This window comes from Myotis daubentonii, chromosome 3 (assembly GCF_963259705.1).
Source record: "Myotis daubentonii chromosome 3, mMyoDau2.1, whole genome shotgun sequence".
Taxonomy (NCBI): domain Eukaryota; kingdom Metazoa; phylum Chordata; class Mammalia; order Chiroptera; family Vespertilionidae; genus Myotis; species Myotis daubentonii.
This window is the reverse complement of record NC_081842.1, coordinates 54,487,788-54,508,635: the sequence shown is the minus strand read 5'-3', so window position 1 is coordinate 54,508,635 and position 20,848 is coordinate 54,487,788. Positions and strand designations below refer to the sequence as shown.

Sequence of the window (20,848 nt, the reverse complement as noted above, 5' to 3'; positions counted from 1 at the left end):
CTGGCTTAGGCCTCTCCCCAGGGAATCAGGCCGAAGCTGGCAGTCAGACATCCCTCTGGCAGCCCAGGAGACCTCGGGGGATGTCCACTTGCCTGCGGGAAGCAGGCCTAAGCTGCAGTCGGACATCCTTAGGGCTGCTGAGGAGGCGGGAGAGGCTCCCGCCACCACCGCTGTGATGGCAGCGAACAGCCTGGCTTGTGGCTGAGCAGAGCTCCACCTGTGGGAGCACACTGACCACCAGGGGGCATCTCCTACATTGAGCGTCTGCCCCCTGGTGGTTAGTGTGTATCATAGTGACCAGTCATTCCCAGTCGTTTTGCTGTTAGGGTCAATTTACATATTACCCTTTTATTATATAGCAGTGGTACTCAACCTGTGGGTCGTGACAACTTTGGGGGGGTCAAACTACCCTTTCACAGGGGTTGCCTAAGACCATAGGAAAACACATATATAATTACATATTGTTTTGGTGATTAATCACTATTCTTTAATTATGTTCCATTTGTACCAATGAAATTGGGGGTCACCACAACATGAGAAACTGTATTAAAGGGTCGCGGCATTAGGAAGGTTGAGAACTACTGTTATATAGGATAGAGGCCTGGTGCACGGGTGGGGGCCAGCTGGTTTGCCCTGAAGGGTGTCCCGGATCAGGGTGGGGGGTCCTGCTAAGGTGCCTGGCCAGCCAGGGTGAGGGGCTGATGGCTGTTTGCAGGCTGGTCACGCCCCATAGTGGGGATCTCACCCCATGGGAGTGTGGCCAGCCTGGGTGAGGGGCTGAGGGCTGTTTTCAGGCTGGCCACAGCCCCTTCAGGGAGGGGTCCCTACTGGGGTGCCTGGCCAGCCTGGGTGCGGGGCTGAGGGCCGTTTTCAGGCTGGCCACGGCTGCGGGCTGGAAGCAGGTATCTGGGATTTATTTAATGTCTATAATTAAAACTTTGTAGCCTTGGTCCCGCTCGAAGCCTGGGGTTGCCCCTGGCAACCCATGTTCCCAGCCCCTCCTTGAGGGGAGGCCAGGCTGGCTGGAAGCAGGTATCTGGGATTTATTTATCTTCTATAATTGAAACTTTGTAGCCTTGAGCAGAGCTCAGGGCTAGCCAGGGCAGGCGGGAAGCTTGGCTTCCTCCATCGCCGGGGGCAACCTAAGCCTCCTGCTCACTCCAGCTCCATGACCGCCGCCATCTTTGTGACTGGCGGAGTGAGGGAGTGAGTTAATTTGCATATTACTCTTTTATTAGATAGGACCAGAGGCCTGGTGCACAAAATTCATACAATGGGGTGAGGGGTGTCCCTCAGCCCAGCCTGTGCCCTCTTGCAGTCCGGGAGCCCTCAGGGTATGTCCAACTAATGGTTTAGGCCCATTCCCTTCAGGGAGTGGGCCTAAGCCCTAAGCCAGGGGTGGGCAACCCCTGGCACACGTGCCAAACATGGCATGCCAGTAACTTTTGCTGGCACGCGGAACCCTCTCTTATAATCTTCCATTTACAATATTTTTCTTAACATCAACTTTATTTTTCAGATAAATTCAGTGTAGGTGCATCTTAGATAAATAAATAATTTTACATAACAAGTTATCTTGAGAGCTTGTTTTGGAGGTTCTAGCAGGGGAGCGCAGCTACTCGTATACCCTTGACAGAAGACCAGTCCTCTCCTCTGGGGGGAAGTTCGTCCTCTTTGACCGAGCGTGCAGCTTCAGGAGAGATGCACATGGATCGGTGAGGGAGGAGGGGGACACCTGCCTAGCCAGCCAGATCAGCCGAATCAACCCTGGCAATCAATGGGGTGACAGATGTCGCAGCCAGATTGCCCTCACATCCAATAACAAGTTATCTTAACGACCATAGACATGGATTGACAAGAGAGGGAAAGAGCAATTTCTATGCCTCCACCTTAACTCTCCCTGCCTTCCTAGATCCGACCAGTGTTTTGGTTTCATCCACATACACTTGTGAATCTTTGTTCTCAGTGATGAATTTTGTTAAGTCTCGTAATAGGAGTAGCCTGACGGATGAAAGTAGTAGCTCGTGCATATCTCTGAAGGTCACGAAATATAAACCTGATGTAAAATCTCTGTCATCAGTGATGCAGCAGCAAAAGTCCCACTGATAATATCAAACGGAGTCACAAAGTTTTCTGTCGGACTATCAGTGTACATGTATACATTAAAAAATAAATGTATTTTTCATCATCATATACTGTGTTTTTGTCGTTCGAATGAATTTTATTACTTCTTCAAGGTTCTTAACATATGTACACCTTAAGAGATATCAAGTAGGCATACCATGTTCTCAAAAAATTAGGGTTGGCACGCAGAAGAATTTTGAGTCAGAGATTTTGCTGGTTTTGGCATGCACTCACAAAAAGGTTGCCCACCCCTGTCCTAAGCCCACAGTCGGACATCCTTGGCACTGCCACAGAGGCAGGAGAGGCTCCTGCCACTGCCACTGTGCTCAAGAGGCTTCTGGCTGAGCGGCACTCCCCCTATGGGAGCGCACTGACCACTAGGGGGCAGAGTTGCGTTGAGCGTCTGCCCCTTGGTGGTGAGTGCACGTCACAGTGACCAGTTGTTCTGCCATCGGGCCAAAACCAGCTCTCCGACATCCTCCGAAGGGTCCCAGATTGTGAGAGGGTGCAAGCCAGGTTGAGGGACCCCACAGGTCCACAATCGGGGAGAGAAGTGGGAGGTTGGCCAGCCAGGGAGGGATCGTGGGAGGACTCCAGGGCATGTCCAGCCCGTCTCGCCCAATCCCGATCAGCCAGACCCCAGCAGCAAGCTAATCTACCAGTCAGAGCATCTACCCCCTGGTGGTCAGTGCATGTCATAGCAACTAGTCGACCAGTCAACTGTCTTCCCCCTGGTGGTCAGAGCACATCACAGCAAGCAATTGAGCGGCCTTAGCATATCATTAACATATTACACTTTGATCGGTTAAACAGATGACCAGATGACCAGAAACTTAGCATATTAGGCTTTTATCATATACGATTATCTTACTTATTTCTTTCTGGAACTCCAATTAAATGTATGTTAGAACTCAGGTTTTGCTTTCTGTTTTGTTTTGTTTTTTTTCAGAGAGGAAGGGAGAGGGAGAGAGAGATAGAAATATCAATGATGAGAGAGAATCATTGATTGGCTGCCTCCTGCACACCCCACACTGGGAATTGAGCCCACAACCAGGAATCAAACTGTTACTCCTGGTTTACAGGTGGACACTCAACCACTGAGCCATGCCAGCCAAGGAAATATATGTTACAACTCTTCACTCTAGGCTGTGCTAATCTGTTTAGTGTGTTGTTTTTATCTGTTCATTGAACTTTAACTTCAGTTAATTTTCTTATATGTAGAAGTTCTGTTTTTTATTTTTTCCTAATCTGCTTTGTTGTGTCTCAGAGAGCCTTACTTCATACTCATGTGTCAATATTAATTAAACTCATTGGAATTACTAAGACAAAATATAAACTTTCTGCAGTCTCTAGGGGATCACTGTTTTATTTCTGCTGGCTCTTGCTTACTGTCCCATGTTCTTTGTACATATTGTGATTTTTTTTTTTTTTTTTTTTTTTTTTTTTGCTGAGATCTCATGTGCTTTGGAATTTTAACCTGTAAATTTTTGAAGCCTGAGTTGAAGGTTCCATTCCTCCTAAGAGGATATGATTTGATAGATTTTGTAAAGCACCTGTGGGTACTACCAAACAGGGACCACTTCAAAAACATTCTTGACTTGAAATTTTACAAGACAACATGGGAAATGTGACCCTGTATAGACCATTGTATAAATTCTCAGGGAAGCTATCTCCTGCCACTCTCCAACTACCCAGGTTGAAACAATAAATTCTCAACTTCATAAAGGAGCAGAGGTCTTCTTTCAGACTCCTCTCCTTAGGAAGGCCACAAGCTGTTTCCTGTTTCTTCTGCCCTAACACACTATCAAAAGAGGTCAACGCCAATCAGTTTGGGCAGATTCCACCAGGTTGAAGGCTTGCTTTAAATCTAGCTAACATTTGCATTCCCAATTACAGTTTTTAGTCTCTGTGTATTCCTTACTTTCTTGCCAGATCAATAATACATTTTGAAAGATTTTTTAAAATACACATTTTTTTTTCAGGATTTTTTTTTTCAACAGGAGTGTTATCCATGCTGTCTCTCTAGTTTAGCCCTACTGCCAGGAGGAGCAGTGCTGGTTCTACTCTTAATAATCTGAGTGAACAGATTATTATGACCACCTGATGTTTGTAGGCAAATTAGCTATAATTTCGTGCTGAAGTTGCTAGAGGGCCATACCATTATAAATAGGGCAGCAGGTTGTTGACCACGACAGTAGAAATGATTTTTTTTCTGAAGATATGGGTAAACAACGCGATTTAACAGCCTTTGAACGTGGGATATATTTGAACGTGAGTGACCAGATTATTATGACCACCCCATCAGTACTTTGTTGGGCCACCTTTTGCCTTCAATACTGCGGCAATTCTTCTTGGCATTGACTCCACGAGATGTTGAAAGGTGATGCGAGGAATCTGACACCATGCCTGATGAATAGCACTGTCCAGTTCTGTGAGATTTCATGGTTGTGGAACCAGCTGCCTGATGGCTCTTTTAACTTCGTCCCACAAATGCTCAACTGGATTGAGATCTGGTGACTGTGGGGGCCACCTAAGCAAGGTAAAGTCTCCCTCATGTTCTTGAAACCACTCCTGCACAATATGAGCACCATGGCATGGTGCACAGTCTTGTTGGAAAAAGCCATCTCCATTGGGATACGCCATCAACGTGATAGGATGAACTTAATCAGCAACAATACTTAGGTATGTTGTGCTATTCAGACGTTGTTCCACACAAATTAAAGGGCCCAAATCATGCCAGGAAAACATGCCCCAAACCATAACACTGCCCCCACCAGCTTGAAGGGTTGTACTCATGCGTGTGGGGTGCATGCTTTCATGCTGTTTCCGCCAAATTCTCACTCTGCCATCTGCATGATGCAACTGGAAACATGATTCATCAGACCACATGACTTTTTTCCATTGCTCGACTGTCCAATCCTTGTGTTCCTGTGCGAATTGGAGACGTTTTATCTTGGTAACTGCACACAGCAAAGGTGTTCGAACAGGCCTTCAGCTTCCATATCCCATACGATGCAGTATACGGCTAATTTGCCTACAAACGTCAGGTGGTCATAATAATCTGGCCACTCAGAGTGTGTGTGTGTGTGTGTGTGTGTGTGTGTGTGTGTGTGTAGATATTATTTTTATATATATATATTCCATGTTCAAAGGCTGTTAAATCATGTTGTTTACCCCTATCTTCAGAAAAAAACACTTCTGTCGTGGTCAACAACCTGCTGCCCTATTTATAATGGTCTGGCCCTCTAGCAACTTCAGCGCGAAATTATAGCTAATTTACCTACAAACGTCAGGTGGTCATAATAATCTGGCCACTCAGTGTATATCTCATATGTTTTCTCTACTACTATCTCTAAGATTTTTATTTCCTTTTCTTTTTTAAATATCTCTAAGGCTTTAAAGCAAACCCTTAATACTTCTTACTTAACTACCACAATAGGCTTCTAACTAATCATCATTCTATCTTCCACCTGGTTGCTGGGGTTATGTTCCAAAATACAAGTCTGATTGTATCATACCCCAATTTAAATTCTTTAATGATTTTCTGACATCTACAAAGTCCTTATGATCTGGAAAAACCTTTGTGATCAGGTCTCAGCTATCTTTGCCTCTCCTCTTCCAAATCCTACACAATTCAGTATGTTAAATTACATGCTTGGAATATCCTTATTCTCCTTATACCCCCCCTCTCCTACTTCATCTGGTTCATGCATGCTCAACAATCTCCCTAAGTGTTACTGTGTCAATTTGTGTGCTAAGCATTCTCTACACTACCTCCTCACTCCCATCCCTCTGACACTCTCTATAATCTATATATATAAAGCCTAAGCAACCATCCAACCGGTAGCTATGACACACACTGACCACCAGGGGGCAGATACTCAACGCAGAAGATGCCGAGCTGCGGTGACTTGGCAGCTGCAGTTCTTGGGAGGGAGCCAGATTCTGGGGTGCATCACCCAAGAACTGCCTTCTTGCAATCCGGGACCCCTTGGGGGATGTCAGAGAACCAGTTTTGGCCCGATCCCCACAGGCCAAGCCAAGGAACCCCACGGGTGCACGGGCACCGGCCTCTGGTATAATTAATATACATGGATATACTACTAAGCAGTAAATGTTGGTTTACTTTCTGGCTCCTCCAAAAGAAAAGCTTCTTAAACATGGGGACTGGTTTTTTGTCTTGGTATTCCCAACATCTAGCAAGTTTGCTTGCATGTGATTAGTGTCTAATAAACTGACTTAAAGCTACCTCACAGTACTCAGCTCACCAGTTATTACACCAGGGAAGGGCCAGGCTTCAGCCAAAACAACTCTTCTATATATCCTTTGAATTTTATACTGTCTGCATATACTAATATTTTTATGGTTACCCCATAGAAATCACAAACTACAAATGAATACATAGGATAAATGGAGGAAAGATAAAATTTCCAATGAGAGCACCATGTACAAATTTTAAAAGTGCTATATCTCAATGTAAAATGAAAATCATATGCTCCAAAAAACTGTCAGATGACATAGCTTTGTCTGATAGCTGACAAAGACATATTCCTATGATGTGAATGAACAAAATTATTTCATGAAACATGAGTGGAAAAAAGCATTAATATACAATATTATGATTTAACCAGAGGCCTGGCACTGTGCACGGGTACAGTCCCTAGGCCTGGCCTGTGATCAGGGCCATCTTCCCCGGCTGCCAGCTCCGCCCCCCACTGCCACCCACCCCTGGTTCCCCATTCGCCATCAGGTGATCAGAGCATGGGGGGGGGGCGGGGGGAGGACTGAGAGATTGGCCATTCCTGCCCACTCACCAGCCAGCCCCACCCTCCCCCATCGCCACCCACTCCCAGTTCCCTGTTCCCCATTGGGCGATCGAGGCCTGCGGGCTGGAGGCACCTCCTGCATTGAGCGTTTGCCTCCTGGTGGTCAGTGTGCGTTATAATGACCAGGCGTTCAGCCGATTTGCATATTACCCTTTTATTATACAGGACTAGAGGCCCGGTGCACAAAAATTTGTGCACTTGGCGGGGGGGGGGGGGGAGTCCCTCAGCCCGGCCTGCGCCCATTTGCAGTCCAGGACCCCTTGGGGGATGTCCACCTGTCGACTTAGGCCCACTCCCCAGGGGATCAGGCCTAAGCTGCAGTCAGACATCCTTCTGGCAGCCAGGGAGCCTTCGGGGGGTGTCCAACTAAAGGTTTAGACTCCCAAGGGAGCTGTGATGGGGAAGCTGGGGTGACAGAAGAGCCATGCTGTCCCACCCTGCCACCTTGGGTCAGGTCGCACACAGGACGCCCGCCGCCCCGGGTCGCAGATAGCAGGCCCGGATGGCGGCGGGGCAGGCGGGATGGTGCTGACCTGCCCTGCCCGCGGTATGCAAATTAGCCGCCATCTTTGTTGGTGGTTAATTTGCATATCATGCTGATTAGCCAATAGGAGGCATAGCAAAGGTACAGTCAATTACCATGTTTGTCTATTAGATAGGATGTTAAATAAACATAGTATAGCCGTGGCTCAATGGTTAGAGCATTGCACCCCAACCCACCCAGCACTGAAGGGTCTCATGTTCAATTCTCAGTCAAGGGCACATACCTGGGTTGCAGGTTCACTCCCCACCCCCAGTCAGGCAGTTTGGCAGTCAGGGCAACTAGTCAATGTGTCTCTCTCACATCAATGTCTCTCTCTCTCTCTCTCCTCTCTCCCTCCTCTCTCTCTCTCTCTCTCTCCCCCTTTCTCCCTCTTCCTCGCCCTCTCTTCTCCCTCCTTCCCTTCCACTCTCTCGGAAAAGCAATTGGGGGAAAAATACTCATGTGATGATTAACAAAACAAAATAGAACATATTACAAATAAAGCATCTGACCATTTCACTTAAATCTCTAGAAAATGACATATTTGTGTTGGCCAAAAAAATTTTCTTGGGGAACTGGACAAATATAAAATTGCCTTTTATTTGGGATTTGCCTTAGATATGGGTATATGTAGAGAGCTGCTATAGGGTCAAGCCTAAGACTAACCTGTGGCAGAGCCACATATAAGTCCCAGCTTGGAGGGCAGGGCCCTCTTAGCACAATTAAGCTTGACCTTATAGTCCTCCCTTATTCCTAGGTAGCTAATGGGCTGTGGGAGGTGCAGCAAGTGCTGCCAAACACGGCTTGAGTAATGAAATAGATTTGAATCCCGCAAGAACATTGTAAACATGTTGACCACTCCCCTTGTTTTGCCTTGTGTGATCTGACTATAAAATAAAGCTTTGGCTTACAGGCTGGGTCACTGTTTCCTCATTCAAGCAGTGATCCACCTGGTCCCAACTGTATTCTCTTGTCTGTCTTCTTTAATCCGTCTTCTTTAATCCTTCACTGCCCCTCCTCAGGTTCACCCCTGGCCACCATTCAAGCATATTGTTACTTAAGGACCAGGAATGTTTTTGTCCCTTTAAAGGAGCTACATATATTGCTAAATATGAGAAACTTTCTTCAACTTTTTTTTCTCCTTCAACTGCAAACATCCCATCAATCAAACAACAAATCCTACAGTTTCCATCTAATCCTATCCATTCTTTCCTTTCTATGCCCATTGGTTCAAGCTTTCAACATCTCTTACAAGAACTATGTCATCTCTCCACTCTTGGCTGTATTCACTTTGATGTACCTTCTACACTGGAAAATAATGTAAACTTAATTGTCTCCTCTGTTCAATAGTTCTGCATTGCTGGCTGGAAAAGTTTTCATCTCTCTTGAGCTACATCCAAGATTTGGTCATTATTTACTGCTCCCATTTCATATCCCTATGCTTTCATCTCACCTCTATCCCATTCCCTCCAGCTACACAGGTCTATGCAATCTAGGGAGATCCCTTCGTGGTACTTGACAATGCCATGTCTTTGCATGATGTGGATAGTGATATCAGTTGCCTCCTTTTTCTTGACACCACACCAAATACCCACCTTTCTGTTAAGTATTAGACCTTCCTCCTCCCTCTTCACCCTAAAATAGGTACAGGAACAGATTTACCCTTTTCCATATGGTCTTGATCTCTACTGTTGTCTCTACTACCTTTTCTATCTTTTTTTTTTTTAATATATTTTATTGATTTTTTTTACAGAGAGGAAGGGAGAGAGACAGAGAGCCAGAAACATCGACGAGAGAGAAACATCGACCAGCCGCCTCCTGCATATCCCCCACTGGGGATGTGCTCGCAACCCAGGTACATGCCCTTGACCGGAATCGAACCCGGGACCCTTGAGTCCGCAGGCCGACGCTCTATCCACTGAGCCAAACCGGTTTTGGCTACCTTTTCTATCTTGCAAACTTTAAAAACATGGTCCCTGGCCAGTGTGGCTCAGTTTGCTAGGCTTCGTCCAGTGCATGGAAAGGTTGCCAGTTCAATTCCGGGTCAGGGCACATGCCTGGCAGCTCGATCCCCAATTGTGGTCATGCAGGAGGCAGCCAATCTGTGTTTCACACATCAATGTTTCTCTCTCCCCCCACTTCCTCTCTCTCTAAAAATCAATTTAAAAAACAACAACAACACACCCTGGCTGGCTTGGCTCAGTGGATACACCGTCAGCCTGTGGATTGAAGGGTCCCAGGTTCGATTCTGGCCAAGGGCACATGCCTGGGTTGCAGGCTTGATCCCCAGTGGGGGCCGTGCAGGAGGCAGCCAATCAATGATTCTTTCTCATCATTGATGTTTCTATCTCTCTCTCCTTCTCCCTTCCTCTCTGAAATCAATAAATATATTGTTTAAAAAAGCAAACACAAAAAACCTCACTCAATTGGCCCAGTTCTCACTTTTCTCAGGCTAGTTATTTTTTTTAGTTGATTTCAGAGAGGAAGGGAGGAGAGAGAGATAGATACATCAATGATGAGAGAGAATCACTGATCCGCTGCCTCTTGCACGCCCCCTACTGGAGATCGAGCCCACAACCTGGGCATGTGCCCTGACCAGGAATCAAACCAGTAATTTCTTGGTTCCTGGGTTTATGTTTAACCCTTGAGCCACACCAGGCTGGACTCCATTGATTTTTAGAGAGTGGAAGGGAGGAGAGACAGAGAGTAACATTGATGTAAGAGAGACACATCAATTGGTTGCCTCCTGCATGCACCCCAACCAGGGCCAGGAGCCTGCAACCGGAATCGAACCCGGGACACTTCAGTCCACAGGCTGACAATCTATCCACTGAGCCAAACCGGCTAGGGCCTCATGCTAGTTATCTTTTAAGTTCTCAATCAAGCTAAACCAAACGTTCTCAAATTCTAGTATGTACAAACTTACATTCTCAACATCAGAAAACACACTTTACAGAAATGAAATCCCAAAAACAAATGCAACTTTTTAAGGGTATAAAAATTAATAAAGAAAACCACACTAAAGTGGAATTGGGAGGCCAGAAGGGGGAACTCTCACACATACCACTCTATGTCAATTACAGGAAGAATTGTCTATTACAGACTCCAACAAAAGAAATCTTCAACAGCCCTGCTCAGAGTGGCTCAGTTGGTTTAGTGTTGTCCCATGCACCAACAGGTCACTGGTTGGATTCCAGCCATGGCATATGACCAGATTATTGGTTTGCTCCCCAGTGGGGGTGGCATGCAGGAGGCAGCAAATGGATGTTTCTCTCTCTCTCCCCCTCTCTCTAAAATCAATAAAAACTTTTCTTTTAAAAAAGAGCCCTAGTCGGTTTGGCTCAGTGGATAGAGCGTTGGCCTACGGACTGAAGGGTCCTGGGTTCAATTCAGGTCAAAGGCATGTACCTCGGTTGCAGGCTCCATCCCCAGTGCCAGTCAGGGCACATGGCACATGCAGGAGGCAACCAATTGATGTCTCTCTCTCGCATTGATATTTCTCTCTCTCTCTGTGTCTCTCTCCCCCCTCTCTTCCACTCTCACTGAAAAATCGATGGAAAAATATCCTTGGGTGAAGATGAACAAAAACAAACAAATAATAACAACAAAAAGAAATCTTCAACAGGAAAAATAGATTATAGGCCCCAACAGGAAAACATGTACATTGCACATTGCATCTCCTATAAGAAATCGATTACAGGGTGGGGCAGTGGGAAGAGATTAACCAAAGAACTATATGCATATATGCATAACCCATGGACACAGACAATAGTGTGGTAGGCCCTCGGAGGGAGGTGCGAGGTAGAGGAGGGTCTATGGGGTGTGGGGGAAAGGGGCACATTTGTAATACTTTCAACAATAAAGATACATTTTTTTAAAAATTGATTACCACAGCAACTCTGCCAACAAAAAATCTTCATGTCCTTGAACTGTCATCTTCCTGAATTATTTATTGCTTTTCTCCAACGGACTTTCAAAACAACCCCTCTCAACTTTTTCCTTTTTCTCCATAAAATAACTTTGCTGTTTGTTGCACTTGCCTGTGGCTTTTGCTATAGCATGCTTGTCCCAAATTGCAAGTATCTGCTGTTCCCAAATAAATTCATTTATGCTGGTAAAATAACTTTTATTTTTAAGGTCAACAAAGGGAAGGAGAAGTTCACATAGCCCAATAACCAACTCTATGTTAGATAATTAAGTACAAACCATTGGGACAAAAGCAGCACAAATTCGGTGAACAATTTCAAGATTCATGTGCTTCCATTTGTCAGAAAACCTGAGATTTTCAATACTTCCCTAATATTTTTACACCATGTCCAGTTATACTGTGCTGTATTATTATACTTCTTAAATGCTAATCTAAAAGTTCAGTGTCTATTGTACTCCACCATTTTCATTTACTTATCTACACAGGAGCTTCTCACAGTTAAAATGTTGCTTGCTATAGGTAGACTGCTCTGGAAGCTTGTTCTAGCACAGAGATCATGAACTGTTACATTTGCCTCATAATGAACCCTAAAGCTAGCTTCTCAAGGCATGTGTTGATCTCTCTCTTTTTTTCACAGAATTTACTAGCTGAGTTCATACCATTTTGTCTCTTGTGCTTGTGTACTCACATTGTACTAAAGCACCACAAAAAGCACAAAGAACATGCTGATGGACATTGAAATTCCCTTCTACCACAATAGCAACCAATGCTGGCTGCTTTTGCTCCTTTGTAAATGTATTTGTTCATACGGAAATTCAACTTAAAAATGACCACAGCATACAAATAGTTGCTGTCCACTACCCTCCAACTATCATAACTCCAATGCCGCTAAATGGGAACCATCAAGAGAATTTGTGAGTTGTGAAATAAAAGATGCCATGAAAAATCAAAAACTTGTTAAGTCAATCCTCAGGGAAGCTAGCCTGTCAACAATATGGTCTGCCTATCCCAAGTCTTTTCTTAACTGCCTAAATTTTTTTCACTTTATTATGCTGCCTAAAATGCTACCATTTAAGACAGGAGTGGAGAACCTTTTTTCTGCCAAGGGCCATTTGGATATTTATAACATCATTCGAAGGCCATTAATAATTATCAGCTTAGCCTGGCCAGCATGGCTCAGTGGTAGAGTGTCAACCTATGAACCAGGAAGTCAGGGTTCAATTCCCGGTCAGGACACATGTCTGGGTTGCAGGCTCGATCCCCAGTGTGGGGAGTGCAGGAGGCAGCCAATCAATGATTCTCTCTCATTATTAATGTTTCTATCACTCTCTCCCTCTCCCTTCCTCTCTGAAATCAATAAAAAAAAAATTTATTATCAACTTAAAATTAGCCTGCTATATTTGGTCAAACATTTAATTAATTCATCCCTAATGACATAGCAGGGCCAGACCAAGTGATTTCTCAGGCCTTATATGGGCATCTCCCAACCCTGATTAAAGAGATTAATTTGGGTAAGCAGACATCCTTTTTAAAACTATAAACTTACGCCCTGGCCATAAGTGGTTAGAGCCCTGGCTCTGAGCACCAAAGGGAAGGGTCTCGGTTTCAATTCCCAGTCAAGAGCAGGTACCTGGGTTGCAGGTTTGATACCTGGCCTGGTCAGGGCACTTGTGGGGACCTGGGGGGACAAATAAGGAAGAGATATACTTAGAGCATCAAAAAGACACAAGGTGTCCTGGGGAAAAGATACCAAACAACTGGAATGAAGGTATAAAAATTCTCCCTCTGGCCAATCCTATATCCAGTAATGAAGAGAAAACATTCTTCATATTTTCTTCCGTTCTCTGGCTAGGGAGTTATAGATAATATAAACATTATGAGCCTGGATAGTACTCAGATAAACCTGAGTTTGAATCCTAGTTCTGTCATTCACTAGTTGTGTTGTTTTGAGATAATTACTAATTTATTTAGCCCTGTTTCCTCAGTTATAAAATGGGGATGTTACCAACTTCATGAAGTAGATTAAGAAAATTCACATTAAAATAACTTGGTCCAACTCCTCGCTGGCAAATAGTTGACTATTAATAAAAAAAATAAAAAGACTGCCCCAAATTATATGGTACTCAAGATATATATCAATGACAAATGAAAAACACTGGAAGTATTTTTGTATAGCTTATGGAGATCCACACTGTCAGATAATAAACAGGCAGAGTAAGACTTTTCAGTTTTCTTTTTTTTTTAATTGATTTTAGAGAGAAAGAAACACTGATTTGTTGTTCCAGTTATTCATGCATTCATTGGTTGACTCCTGTATGTGCCCTGACCTGGGATTGAACCTACAACCTTGGCATATTGCGATACTGCTCTAACCAACTGAACTATCTTGCCCTCCAGGCCATCAGTTTTCTTTCCCTCATTCATCTGATGCTATGAACATGTGTTTCACTCACGTTAAATACTCTTTTTCATTAAAAAAACAACTGTATTTACTTAAAAGCATTCATAATGTCAAATAGCTGCAAACTTTTTTTTGCAATTACACAGTGGTATTCAGTTAACAGAACAATTATTCCATATAAGCTGCATCAGAGAGCTGAAGATGAAAAACTACCATCCCCATATATAACTAATTTGTTCTGCATACTGCACCAGGCAAGATTAGTGGCTACTGAAAATACCACCAGGACAGGACTATCCAAAGACACATTCGGTAGTGTGTTAACTATAAAAAAAAAGAAGTTTAAAAACAAACCTCACACGCCTTACATTTTCTTTAAAAAAGGAGTTGTGTACAAAGAGATTAAATGCTTTATAGACAAGAAAAAACTGCACTAGAACTAACATTCATCATTATTATCTTCCTCATTTTCTTCCTCTTCCTTTTTCTTTTTTTTTTGCTTTTTTCAGCCATGATGACTCCGTATTTGCCACATAAGGCTTTCCTTTAGCTTGTATTTCTCCTTCAGCTTAGCAGCCTTCCTTTCACCAAGCCTGTCACCTGCAGCAGAGCAGTGTTATTCCACATCTCTCCCAGCTTTTTTGCAGCATCACCAATGGATAGGCCAGGATGCTCTCCTTTGATTTTGGGGTATACTCAGAACAGAACAAGAAAAAGGCCGAAGGCCTCTTGAGTGCATTGGGATCTTTGAACTTCTTTTTTGTTTCCCCTTTAGGAGGGATGTAAGTTTTCATTACTCTTTCATAATGGGCCGTCTTTGCCATGTCTTCAAATTTTCCTTTCTCTTTAGCAGACATAGTCTTCAAGCTCTGAGAACTTAGAAACTCTGAGAGGTTGACTGAAGCATCTGGGTGCTTCATCTTTGTGCTCCATCTAGAAAGTTTGCACAAAGAAAGCATATGATGACATTCTGCCTCTCGTGTCTTAGGATCTCCTTTGCCCATGTTTAATTATTTTTCCTCAGTGCTCATCCAACTCGCACTTACGCCAGTGCTGTCTCCATGGAGCTCAATGTACTGCAATGGCTGTGAGAGTAGGGGCCAAAAGCTAAACATACGTCTTTTAAAAAGTAGGGATGCAATACAAAAAAGCAAAAAGAATATTACTCTAGAAAAAAGTGAATGTTATGGATAAAATATAAAATGATATATGAAAGGGATCTGCTCCAAAATTTGTGGCAACTAAACAGCATTCCAGTACAACTCAGAAGCATCAAGAGCTGATATACAGCCCTGGCCAGGCAGCTCAGTTGGTTGGAGTGTTATTGCGGGTTTGATCCCCAGTCGGGGCGTGGAGAGCAGGCAACCGATCAATGTTTCACTCTCTCTTCTCCCTTCCTCTTTCTCTAACAATCAATAAAAAAACATATCCTTGAGTGAGGATTAAAAAAAAAATTCGCCGTAGCTGGTCTGGCTCAGTGGATGGAGCGTCGGCCTGCAGACTGAAGGGTCCCAGGTTCGATTCCGGTCAAGGGCATGTACTTTGGTTGCGGGCATATCCCCAGTGGGGGTGTGCAGGAGGCGGCTGATCGATGTTTCTCTCTCATTGATGTTTCTAGCTCTCTGTCCCTCTCCCTTCCTCTCTGTGAAAAATCAATAAAATATATTTAAAAAAAAAATTCAACCAATAATGCATAAATAAGTGGAACAACAATTATAAAAAAAAGAGTTAATATACGAAAGCAGAAAACTTAAAAGTATATTAAGTATTTCAAAATTTTCAAGGTTCATAGGTCTACTGAACTATAGATTAAAATAGGATTTGTGAGATTTGGCAGGCAGATAGTGTCAATACTAGAGGCCCAGGTTCCCATCCTATCTATAGTACACCATTTATTTTACTAAATAAAGGCAAATTATCTGTGCCATAATCAGTCATTCTTAGTGTATCACTTGTTGCATCACTTAGTGCAGTGGTTCTCAACTTTCTGGCCCTTTAAATACAGTTCCTCATGTTGTGACCCAACCATAAAATTATTTTTGTTGCTACTTCATAACTGTAATTTTGCTGTTATGAATCGTAATGTAAATATCTGATATGCAGGATGGTCTTAGGCGACCCCTGTGAAAGGGTAGTTCCACCGCGAAAGGGGTCGCGACCCACAGGTTGAGAACCGCTGACTTAGAGTATCATTTTAGAAACAGAAGATAACTGAAAGATAATTAAAAGTACCAGCAGTTCTTAAGGTCCAGAAGTAGTAGAGACATGTAGTAATATGAAAGACCACTTTTGGCGTTTCAGGAATTGGGGGTGAGGGGCATTACTGGCATTTAGTGGAGAGAAGCTAAGGGTGATGTAGTAGGTTCAAAAATGTCCATCTTCCCCCAAAGACTCGACATGCCTTCATTATAGACTTCTGGCCTCCAAAACTGTGAAAATAAATGTGTTAAGCCAGGGGTGGGCAAACTTTTTGACTCGAGGGCCACAATGGGTTCTTAAACTGGACCGGAGGGCCGGAACAAAAGCATGGATGGAGTGTTTGTGTGAACTAATATAAATTCAAAGTAAACATCATTACATAAAAGGGTACGGTCTTTTTTTTTTTTTCGTTTTATTCATTTCAAACGGGCCGGATCCGGCCCCCGGGCCATAGTTTGCCCACAGCTGTGTTTAAGCCATGCAGTTTGTGGTAATTTGTTACAGCTGCCACAGGAAACTAATACAAGTGCTAAATCTTCTGCAATGGATGGAATAGTCCTATGCAACAAACAGTTGCCCTAGCCCCGTGGTCCGCAAACAGCTGCTCGCGAGCCACATGCGGCTCTTTGGCCCCTTGAGTGTGGCTCTTCCACAAAATACCACGTGCGGGCGTGCACGTACAGTGCAATTGAAACTCCGTGGCCCATGCACAGAAGTCGGTATTTTGTGGAAGAGCCGGTGTTTTGTGGAAGAGCCACATTCAAGGGGCCAAAGAGCAGCATGTGGCTCGCGAGCCGCGGTTTGCCGGCCAAGGACATAGGGGAAAGGAACAGTGATAGTTACAAGTTTTACCTATATGTTAAGTGTTAATAACAATTTTTGATGGGTCAGCTGAAAAAAATTGAACCATCTTATTATATTCAGAATAAAAACTATATTTTTTAAAGGAGGGACTAAGTTTGCAGATTTAAATTATCTGGAAACTTGATTAAATAGGCTTCTTTTGAGGTTCCAATATTATAGGTAGCAGCAGAATAGCTTAATCTAATCCAGTGTTCTTAGTTTGTTCAGACTGCTATAATAAAAATACTATAGCCTGGCCGGTATGGCTCAGTAGTTAGGCATCAAGTCTTAAACTAGGAGGTCACAGTTTGATTCCTGGTCGGGGCACATGCCCAGGTTGCAGGCTTGATCCCCAGTAGGGGGCGTGCAGGGGGCAGCTGATGAATGATTCTCTCTCACTGATGTTTCTTTCACTCTCTCCCTCTCCCTTCCTCTCTGAAATCAATAAAAAAACATATTTTTAAAAAAATACTACAGACTGGGTGGTTTAAACAAAAAACATTTCTTTTTCACAGTTCTGGAAGCTGGGCAGTCCAAGATAAAGGCTCCAGCAGATTTGGTGTGTGGTACAGGCCCACATCCTCCTTCATAGACAGCTATCTTCTCACTGTGTCCTCACACTGGCAGGAACAAAAGAACTCTCTGGGTTTTCTTTTCTAAGGACACTAATCCCATTCATGAGGGCTCTATCCTCATGACCTAATCACCTCCCAAAAGCCTCCGCCACCTAATACCATCACATTAGGTGTTAGGATTTCAAAATATGAATTTGGGGGGAGGAGGGACACAATCCATAACCCATGGCAGGAATCCCACTTTACTGTTTCTCAACACATGTACCCTTTTTATTTATCCCTTATCTTTTTTCCTTATATCTCTTTTAAGTTTGCTAATGGCACCAAAATAACATTATTTAACTCAGCTTGTGGCACACAATTTATCAGTGGCTATTTCCTCCCTGCTGTCTCTTAGTTCACACTCTCTCTCCATTAATGAGGATACAGGAAATAGCCCCAAACCTATAATGCAGTCCCTGTCTCTACCACAGCTGGAAGAATCAAGACTTAGTAGTACCTTATGTCTAGTCTCTACTCTACTTTCAGTGCCCAAAGAACAGTCTCTTCACTACTATCAAGGAACCAAGGTACAGCAGTCACAGAGTTGAAAAGGAAGGAAAAAAGGAAAGGAAGGAAGGAAATTCCTCTACAGAGCCCCTCTTGACCCAGAGGGATAGACCAGAGAAATGATAGAGACACAAAGAGGTTACTTTTTGTGTGTCCCTACATTTCCCCCAGAATTGATAACACAGTAAGCTAGACTTCCCATCAAGGAAATGGGAGTGGGTGATAGTTGTAAGAAATAAGGTGAGCCCTCTGCCCTCCAACCAGCATCTCTGAACTTCCTCTCGCCTCCACCCTGGTCCTCCCCTTCCTCGCAGAGGAGGAGCCACCCTTCTCTGCTGGGCATGGTGGAGGGCCTAATAGTCCCACTCTCTTATATAAATTCAGGTCAAGCTCTCATCACAGACCACACCATCTGGTGACAGACTGGCTTCAAGGGCCCTTCTGGGAGAAAGGTCTCAGCGACCAGAGTTACAGACCATCCCAGGACCAGCTGCTCGGATGAGTCTGGAGGTGGAATTCATGTGGCTGCGGGAGGTAAGACCTGGGCTGGGGCTTCCTGAACACCCAGCTGAGACAGGCTGAGACATTGCACCTTGAAAGGGAATCCAAACTCGAATTTGGTTTAATTTATTTATTTATATTTTTCAATTACAGTTGACATTATATTAGTTTCACGTGTACAGGGTAGTGGTTAGACATTTATATATACCTTACGAAGTGACTCCCCCATAAGTATAGTACCACCAACACCATACGTGGTTATACCATTATTTACTATATTCCCTGTGGGGTTTGACTTTATTCATTAATTAATTTTATAAATTGACTTGAGAGAGAGAGGGGAAGGGAAAGAGATTGGTTTGTTATTACACTTATTTATGCATTCATTGGTTGACCCTTGTATATACACTGACTATCAGGATGCTCTATAAACAACTGAACTAGGAGGATGGCTGGTGTAGCTCAGTGGTTGAGCATTCACCTATAAACCAGGGGTCATGGTTCAATTCCTGGTCAAGGCACATGCCCCAGTTGTGGGCTCTATCCTCAGTGGGGGGCGTGCAGGAGGCAGCTGATCAATGATTCTCCCTCATCGTTTATGTTTCTATCTTTCCCTCTCTGAAATCAATAAAAAAAACAACAACAACCAAAAAAAAAAAAAAAGAAAGAAGGTGAACATTTAACTTCCTCATCAGTCTCCCATCTTGGAGTTATTAACCAAAACATTAAAAAAAAAATAACCTTATATGAAGAAAACTAAATTTATTAAGTACAAGAGGAATGAGATATTAAAGGGGAATGAAATAATTAAACAAAGCAAATTTTATTTGGGTCAACAAAAGGAGCCTATAGAGAGGGAAAGTGCTAACATGGAGGAAAATGGATGGGCCTGGGAGTAAAGAAAGCAGAGTTCTAGTCCCTGTTCCACCATTACCTAGACCAGTGCAGAACAGCTACCCATCACTAGCCCATGAAAAAATAAAAATAGAAATTCCAGTGTAAGAATTTAAAAACTTTTACAGCAACGGAGTAATTTTATGTCTGTTGAATCTAATAATTAAAAAGTTGGGGCTTGAGCCCTAGTTGGTTTGACTCAGTGGATAGAGCATCAGCCTGTGGACTGAAGGGTCCCAGGTTTGATTTTAATCAAGGGCACATACCTCGGTTGCAGGCTCCTCCCCGGGGTGCGTGCAGGAGGCAACCGATCAATGTGTTTCACATGAATGTTTCTCTCGTGTCTTTCCCTCTCTCTTCCACTCTCTGAAAATCAATGGAAAAATATCAAATATCCTCAGGTGAGGATTAAAATAAATAAATAGTTGGGTCTTGAAAGATTTATGGATGGCAAATTATCAGATGAAAAAATGACCCATATTATTAATCACTAGGGAAATGCAAGTTAAAACCACAATGCTGCCCTGGCCGGTGTGGCTCAGTTGGTTGAGAAACGTTGTCCCATGCACCAAAAGGTCACTGGTTGCTTCCCCCAAGAGGGAACTCCCAGTTGCAGACTCGATCCACAGTGTGGGGCATGCAGGAGGCAGCCAATTAATGTTCCTTTCTTACATCAATGTTTCTCTCCCTCTCCCTCTCCTTTCCTCTCTCAGTAAAATCAATAAAAAAACATTTTAAGAAAAAACAAAAACACACAGCTCAATGTCATACCATTAGGCACCTATTAAAACAGCTACAAAAAATTAAAAGTACCAAATGGGCAACTGGAACTCTCATACATTGCTGATGGGAATGTAAAATGGTAATTATGACTTTGGAAAACTGTTTGGCAATTTCTTAGTTATATCTGATCCAATAAGCCCATTCCTCTGTATTTATCCAAAGGGAAATAAAACTTATATTCAAACACTTATACACTAATGTTTTTAGCAGCTTTATAACCCCCAAACTGGAAACAACACAATTAGTCAATCATTTAATGAAAGGATAAACAAATGGTAGTATATCCATACAATGGTATACTACTCATCAATAAAAAGGAACTATTCGTACCACAACAACATGAATGAATTTCAAATGTAGTATGCTAAGTGAAAGAAGCCAGACTCAAAAGGTTAAATATTGTGTTTACATTTATGTCACATTCTGGAAAAGAAAAACAATAAACAAAAAGATTAGGCTACAGGTGGGGGGAGGGGTTAACTACAAAGGGGCAGGAGGAATTTTTTGAGAATGATACTAGAACTATTGTATATCTTACAGTTACATGATTGTATGTGCTTATCAAAACTCATAACTCTACACTAAAATGGGTAGATTTTATTGTATGCAAACTTCTTCTTAATTTTAAAATAGTGGGCTTATATGTTGCCTATCTTTTTTTTTAAGTACAAATAATATATTTTATTTCATCCCTGAAAACAA

General features: G+C 43.2%; 1 protein-coding gene and 1 pseudogene across 3 annotated transcripts in view; both read right to left on the bottom strand.

Annotated features, from left to right (window-relative positions):
• The window catches only part of UBXN7 (UBX domain protein 7), a 93,011-nt gene that overhangs the window by 60,274 nt on the left and 11,889 nt on the right, over positions 1–20,848 (bottom strand). The window lies entirely within an intron of this gene.
• On the bottom strand, positions 11,864–16,438 carry LOC132230282 (putative high mobility group protein B1-like 1; annotated as a pseudogene).